Genomic DNA, 8,783 nt, shown 5'->3' with positions numbered 1-8,783 from the left:
TCTGAGCTGTTATACTATATTCCCCTCTGACTTCAACCTCCCATGTTTGCCAAGCTGCCTTGCCATTCCTGCTGCTGCTTCTCCTGCTGCTGCTGCTGCTTCTCCTGCTGCTGCTGCTGCTGTTGATGATGATGATGATGGTGATGATGATGATGATGATGATGATGATGGCCTTGCTCATCTCTCTACCACCGCCAGAGTAGCTGCTGGCTGTTGTACTGTCATCTCTGCAGTTCCAATTTTTTCTATTTTTTTATTGTGAAAATACCGTACAGAGAGGTTACAATTACATGGGCAAGATAATGAGTACATTTCTTATCAAGCATTGTAGCCTCCTCCTTTGTTTCTCCTTCCCATCCTCTCCCCCCCTGCCCCCCAATCTTCCTCCCCCGCACCAAAGTTGTAAAGTTCGTTTTTCCACATAACAACTTGTACATCCCATTGTGCAGTTCCAATTTCTGTTACCTGTAATTAAGAAAGTTTGTTGAATAGATTATTGTGTACATTTTAAGCTTAGCTTTATTCCAGTAAAGACATGGCAGATACTTTTACTCTGTATTGTAGCTCTTTCAGACCAAACTTTATAACTAAACAAAAAATACAGTGGAGATTTCAAAAGTCAATAAAACCTTGTATGAATTCAAGACAGACAAGGGAAGACATTAAATTATCTAATTATCATACCTAGATATCATATGAGATTGCACTTTCTAGTTTATTTATGACTTTATTTATTTATTCATATACTCATTGTTTCATTTTGGTTTGACCTCAAAACTAAATTTCCTTCTCTCTCTCTCACCTCCCCTCTCTCTGCTACTGGATTGAGCTCAGAACCTCTTGTGTACACTAGTAAAGTGCTCTACCATTTGAGCATGCCTTCATTTTTCCCATTCATATTTAGTCACATCACTCCAAAGACTGTTTTGTTTCTATTTATTTCGAAATTCCATAACTACAATACTTTGAAATTTCACTGGGCTCGTCTTATTCCATATCACATTCAATCCTAAATTTTACTTTAAAGCACAGATATTAAATCAACTATCAAAAGGATTTAGAAAGAATCTTTGGAATTTCCTTTCTAGTTTTCAGAGTTGAGGTAAACATTTTCAAAGACAGAGTTTGAATTGCCTTACTCCACTGACTTTTCCAGTCCTAACTAAAACGTTTACTTATTTATGAAACAAATATGCACTGTACTATGTGTTGACTTCATTATACAGAGTACATAACTCTGAATAAACAAGATAAAATCACACTATCAGACTATAGCAGCATAGCAAATAAAAAACACAGAACACATAAAGTCAGTGATCTCATGACAAATGCTAGGCTTGTACCTGATACTACTAGGAGGAAGTACCAGCTAAAATTAAATGATGTTTGACATTAGGTATAGGAAGAGGATGTTTAAAGAGGAGAGGACAGAGCGTACAGTGACCCAGGATGGCAAGGGAATGGGACGTTCAAGGAAGTCAGGTCAGTTCAATTTGGCTGAAATGAAGAATGTGCAGTGGGATATCAACCGGAAGTAAAGCTGGACAAGTAATTGATTGGGGATAGGGAGTAAAAATGACCCTAATATTCCTGTTAAGAAATTTATTTTCAAGTCTTACGCTGGTGGTTCAGACTTATAAAGCTATACAGGAGGCTAGGATCTGAGGAGTGTGATTCAAAGCCAGTCTGGGCAGGAAAGTCCATGAGACTCTTATCTCCAATTAACCACCAAAAAGTTCCAAGTGGAACTGTTGCTCAAGTGGTAAAATTCTAGCTTTGAGGGAAAAAAAAGCTCAATGAAAGTGCCCAAACCCTGAATTCAAGCCTCTCTCTCTCTCTCTCTCTCTCTCTCTCTCTCTCACACACACACACACACACACACACACACACACAAACACACACACACAGTATTTTGGAAAAGTTGAACACATTGGAATGGTAAAACAACAGCAACAGCAATAAAGAAGAAGAAGAAGAAGAAGAAAAGAAGAAGAAGAAGAAGAACAAGAACAAGAAGAACAAGAAGAACAAGAACAAGAACAAGAACAAGATGAACAAGAAGAACAAGAAGGAGAAGAAGAAGAAGGAGAAGAAGAGGAGGAGGAGGAGGAGAGGACGAAAGGGAAAAATCCATTTAGATACTTTCATACAGAATTTGTCAGCCAGCGAAGGGAAGAGAGAACAAATCCTTAATCAAAAATTATTTCGTGGCCATTGGGATATTTACTAAATGTGATACTTGCTAGTAGCCCTTAATGAAACAGAAGAAGAACAAGAACTGCATGCTTCCAATCACATACTTTCTTTGTTGTTCAAATCTTTTCCCCTAATGGTTTTCCTGCTGCCGTTGGTCTGATACCTGGAATCACAGAAGCATAGAATTGAAGAAACTCCAATCATCCAAGGCCTCTCTCAAATCACCCCCTAACACAGGTATCGTCTGTACCTATAACTGTTCAAAAACTGTATTTTTCCCTTTGTTCAGCAATCACCAAAGTATTGCTTTATGTATATCCCAATTACTTCACTATGGTTGTTTATGGGTGACATGCTTTCTGGCCTGTATGTCCAAGGTGACATCACTCAGCAAGGACCCAGTATGTCCATGGAAATAATCATTGACTAACAGGTGTTTCACAGATGGCTTAATTATAATGTACAATAAATAGATACTCATTTGACCCTGAAAAGATCAAATGCAGAGACATTAAAAACTGTGTTGTACATTCGTGTTTGAAGTTTTAGTTCTCAAGGTACTTGGGCCAGGTAAGATGATATATGTCTGTAATCCCAGCAACTGGTAGGCAAAGACAAGGCAAATGCTCTACCACTTAAGCCATACCTCCAGCCTTTTTATTTATTTTTTGTTCTGGTTACCCTCAGATCATGATTTTCCTACTTCCCTCTTCCGTGTAGATAGGATTATAGATATGTGCTTCAACACTTGGCTTGTTCTTTGAAACAAATATCACTAATTTATTTATTTATTTATTTGTTTTTGCGAGGAGAGGGGTTTCAGGCTGGCTTCAAACTATGAGACTTCCAACTTTGCATCCAAAGTATCTAGAATTATAGCCATGAGTTACTGTGCCCAGTCATGGAATATAATTTAAAAAGAAAAAAATAACCCATTTTTAGTAGTCCAACTATATAAATTTATGGCTGAAGTCAAATACATTTAGAAACCTAGGGACTTTCTAAAATGATTAAAAATGATTCTTTGGGTCAGACAGCTGTAGCCAAAGATTTAGTCTAGAAGTTCTCAGCTTGCATTATCTGCTGACTTCTTCATCTTTCGAGGTTAACAGAACAGCTTTATAACAGAAAATGCTTTATTTAAAAAACAACTAGTCAAAAAATAAAAATAAACTATTCAAAGCTTTATATTTACATTATTATAGCTAACATTCAGAAGGACCATGGTAAGTTAAATCTATTTTCTTCCCTATAACATGCCTTAGAAATGTAAGGCTTGCAAAAGTTATGTACATTTTCATGTGTCTTAGGATTCAAACTCACTCATTTCACAAACCATAGTTTTAATAGTACCTAAGATTGTTTGAGCACTAGAGGATGGAAATATTATTATACAGGAGAATTTGAAGTTCAGTATACGCTCTGCAACTCCATCTAGCCCTTGCACCTCCCTTATCTGTGGCTTTTTGGTGGTGAATTGGAGATGAGTCTACTTTTTTCCTAGGTTTGCTATAAACCCCAGTCCTCCGATCTCAGCTTTCTAAATAGCTAGGGTTACAGGCATGAGCCACCCATACCCAGCTCCTCTTTGCTGTTCTTTGTGATTCAGTCTATAAATAATGCTATCCAATCACCTGCCTTTAAATGCCACCTTATGAACTGCAATCTTGTGTGTTCAGGCCCATGCCTTACTTCCTGTCCAATAATTGCCACCTCAACTGTAATACTGCAAGCTGATAATCCTTTCTAAACCAGTTCCTCGTACTCAGTAAGTTCATAATTTTTTTCAGTTGCTCAGTCAGCATGCTTAGAGGCAGTCTTGGCTTCACTTTCTAACTCTCACATGTGACTTCTTTCTGGCTCTTTTGTCAAGATAGATGTCCATAAACTAACACTTCAAATGTTGTTAGTTTTACTTTTGTAGACACCTTTACTCCAACCACATAGTGGTGGTCTAGAGCTATAGAATATCTTTGCCAACGCATAGTATGTTTTCCTAATGGTCTCCACAATCGTGAGATTGGCCCACCTTATCACATCCCCATCCCTAGCTCCACCCCCCAAACAAACTAGTCTCTTAAGAGCAGCCAAAATTATCACAATGGGTATAAAGTAAGACCAGGTACCCTCTCTACTTAAAACCATCCTAGGCTCATCAAGCACAATATAAGCTAACATTCTTATAATCACCTCCAAGACCCTACGATTCTGACGTTATGTTCTACCTCTCCCCTCTGTTTCTTTCTATTTTAGGTATAATGGCCTATTTAATGTTCCCTGATTCATCTATCCTCTCTCATCTCAGGGACTTTGCACTTGGCATTTCCTCTTCCTGAAATGTCCTTATCTCAGATATATACATTACTTAGTCTTTCCTTCCTTCCTTCTTTCCTTCCTTCCTTCCTTCCTTCTTCTGTCCCTCTTTTCTTTCTGCCCCTCCTTTTCCCTTCCTTAATTCTTTACACTCTTCCTCTTTGTTTTCTTTCTTCAATCCTTTTTATTCCTTCTTTTTCTCCTTCATCCTGCTCTTTCCTTCCCTCCTTCCTTCCTTCTTTCTTTCCTCCCTTCCTTCTTTCCTTCCTTCCCTCCTTTCTTTTCCTTTTCTATTAAAAATACACTATTAGTTTGAGCTTATCTGGTTATCCCATTTAAGGTGTGGCTCATAATCCTCACAATTTCCATCTCTGTTTCATTCCTCTCACTTCAGAGATAATATGTTGAACATATAAATGCACATTGCAGAGTTCGAATTCCAAAATCAAACCAGGGAAAAGAAAGACTACACACCCAGAAAATCCACAATAAGGATTTGCTGATTTGTATGTGTATGAATGTTGGAATGGATAAAGAAGTGGATGCTGGGAATACTGGACTAAGAAACAAGTTAAGCACAAATTCAAGTGTCAATATAAAGGCTGGGGATGCATTTCAGAGGTAGACCTCTTGCATAGCATGCACAAAGCCCTGGATTTGATCCCAAGAACTCAAAGAAAATAAGGTAAAATTAAATTAAAATATTGATATCCACTTGATGAGAATTCTAGATTAAATTCTAAATTTAATTCTAGATTTAATTCCAGCAACTGGGAATGATTCTAATGGTTAGTCTGGCAAGCAAAATAAGATATAAAGTTAAGTTATAATATTAAAAATTCTTTGACATAAATTAGAAAAGCATAGTCAAAGACTTGGTAAGATAAAAATCCTGGACAGAATTTAGGATCTGTTACCCACACAATTCCCAACCCTCAGAGCTTGTTTTCTAATGAAGCTGAGAAGGACACCCCTTACTAAGTGGCCTAAAGCACAGTTTGGGGAGTGAAGTATTTAAGTCTTAAAGAAAAGAGATTTTACAACTTTGGTGGGGGGGGGAGGGTTGGGTGGGGGGAAGATGGGAAGGGATGGGAGGGAAACAAAGGAGGCTACAATGCTTGATAAGAAATGTACTCATGATCTTGCCCATGTAATTGTAACCTCTCTGTACAGTATTTTCACAATAAAAGAAAAGAAAAGAGATTTTTCTGGGTCTAATTTGCAAAGACAACGATGCTAAAAAGGAAACCCTGAGGTTTGGGAAGCTGGGTCAGTGGTAGAGTACTTGCCTTGCATGCATGAGGCCCTGGGTTCAATTCCTCAGCACCACATACCTAGAAAAAGCCAGAAATGGTGCTGTGGCTCAGGTGGTAGAGGGCTTGCCTTGAGCTAAAGAGCTGAGGGACACTACCCAGGCCCAGAGTTCAAGCTCTACAACGGACAAAAGGAAACCCTGAAATTGAAGTTAGAGCCATTATTTTAATAGGGAACAAACAGATTTCACAAGATTAGATGCCAGCTAGTGGCTAGTTGGCAGAAACAAAGCAGACAGCAGGATTTGTGCGATGGTCAGAGAGATTACTGTTAAAATTTATGGTTGACTCTTGAGGTTTCTGCAAGCAAAAGAGAGAACAATACTCCAGTGTGCTGCTTGTTTTATCAGCCTGTTGATAAAATCTACAGACTGAAACAAGATAACATACCTGATGTCAGTAAGGAAGTAATCATTTAAAAAGACTTTCATGGAGATCCTACCAGGCTTTCTCTCATTTAATCCTCTCACCATCACCTTAAAGATGTGCTGTGCTGTTATGTTGCCTGCCACCATTTTATACATAAAATAACTAAGGTTTGATTTGTCACTAAGTGATTTGTCTGAGTTTGCAAAACTGGCACATGAAAAGACTTGCAAATTCTTTTTTCTCTGTTTGACTTTTCCAAAGACTACTAGTCTGGTCTGCCTTGCTTTTGCAATCTAATTCAATAAAGACCCATAATCCCTGACCCAAAGCAAGAAGTGATCCTTGAAATCATGTACTTTATTTTCCTGATTCTGTAGATGAGGAAACAATGAAGTTGTCCAATGCGACCAGTGGAACTTAACTCCTATTATCTCTATAAAATAAAGCTAGCAGTATGGTAGGAGGAAATAATCTGGAGGAATAACAGAGACTCTAATAATGCTGTGCGCTTACAGCACAAGTCTGATATCCTAGCTACTCAGGAGGCTGAAATTTGAGAACAAAGGTTCAAAGCCATCTCAGGCAGGAAAAACTGTGAAATTCTTGTCTTCAATTAACCACTAAAATGCTGGAAGTGGACTTGTAGATCTAATAGAAGAATGTTAGCTTTGAGTTAAAAAAAAAAAAAGGTCAGGTCCTGAGTTCAAGCCCCAGGACCCCACAAAGCGAGGGGAGGGTAATATGGTTAATAACAAACATCTATAAGGGCTGTTATAACTCCTTTAACACCATGTAAGCTATTTATATAAGTGTCTTGATTCTGATATAAAGTAATGATGGTTTTAACAGTTGTGGCCTGATGAGAATGTTTCTTTATAATGCTTGATCTATAGCAGAATTGTCTGTGGACCAATTTGTATATGTACTGTTTTAAAACTCTATTCCTTCTGTGTGGTTCAAATGAACTCTATCTATATCTAGAAAAAGAAAAGAGAACCAATTATTGAATGCTAATGACCAATATAGGCAAAAGATGGACCTGAGACTATCACGTTTATTCATCTGTCCTTGACTGTGGTAAGGTACACTCACTCGGGCAGATATGGCTAATGATGAATCCCTCCTTCATCATTTATCACCTTACCTGTTCCCATCTTTACTAGTTTGAGGAGGGGTGATCAGCACTGTAATCATTAAAGAAAATTAACATAACATCAAACCAGCAGGTTGTCTGTGGCCTGTAGTTAAAGATTTCTTTATGTCCTCTTCCCCATATTGCTACCATCCATCAACATGTCTACTGTTGAATGTGTTCATGCCACAGCATCTTGTCAGAATAATACCGTGTCAGAATAATAGCATTTACAACTCATTATATTTGTCTGAGAGATTATACTTCACAATTGTCTATCGCTCTTAGAGAGAAAAATGTAGTAAATTAAAATAGTTACATGGATAGATATAAACCTTCTTTGAGGAAGCATGCAATTAACCCTATGCTTAGAAACTACACCTAAAGAGTCCAGTAGTGAAGACAATTTTTTTTTAGACAGTTCTGAGGTTTGAACTCAGGGCTTGGGTTCTGGTGCTGGCCCTAAATTCTTTTGCTCAAGGCTAGCACTCTACCACTTGTGTCAGCACTCCACTTTTGGCTTTTCAGTCGTAAAGAGTCTCACAGACTTTCCTGCTCAAGCAGGTTGCAAACCACAATCTTCACATCTCAACCTTCTAAGTAGCTAGGATTGCAGGTGTGAGTCACTGGTTCCCACCATGAAATCTTATAATTTTATATTGTCTTGACATCCAACTTGAAGATACATTGGACTTTCAATTACCAGAAGCCATGCTCAGTCACTTTTGACAGTTCCTGATTTTCCACCACCTCGCAGTTCCACAATGTAGTTGATCCAGATATATACCTCCTATGAAAACCCCTCAGTCTGTCAGCTTTACTCATCCTTGAACCACATCCCAGCCTACATGGATTGTCTATGTTTCAAGATAACCTCTCAGCCATGGCTCCATTGAACCCATGCTTGCTTACTCAAAATCCAAGATGCAAGGATTCTATCATATTCTCTTGTACTAGGGTCCTTAGAGGTGTGTCTTCATAGTTGGCTTTGCCCACTTTCCCCAGGAGACTTGACATCGTTGTCTGACCCCATGTTCTCCGCTCTGTGATAAACCAACACATGAAAACCAGCAGCTTCCTTCTGAATTCCCTAGAGTGTTTGCCCATTGTATTTGTGTATGTCATGTTTAATGTACTTAGACATTAAGTCAGTTAAATTTAACTTACTTAGAATGATACCGAAGTTCACTTTTGTGGATTTCTAAAATGTGAGTAGTAGGTATTCTTCGTCATTGTATTTGACCTGTCTCCAATGATTCCTTACTGCCCACGGACATCCACCATGCCACTTGGCCATTTGTCTGTTCTTTCTTTCTTTGGCCTCTCTCACACTACTTGCCATTCTTTTTCTAAACTCTGTTCTTCATTTTTTTTTTAATTTAATTTTATTTTATTTGTGAACAAACTGTACAGAGGGGTTACAATTGCATGGGCAGGATAATGCGTACATTTCTTACCAA

This window comes from Dipodomys ordii, unplaced genomic scaffold, assembly GCF_000151885.1.
Source record: "Dipodomys ordii isolate 6190 unplaced genomic scaffold, Dord_2.0 Scaffold4, whole genome shotgun sequence".
NCBI lineage: Eukaryota > Metazoa > Chordata > Mammalia > Rodentia > Heteromyidae > Dipodomys > Dipodomys ordii.
This window is presented reverse-complemented; position numbering follows the sequence as displayed.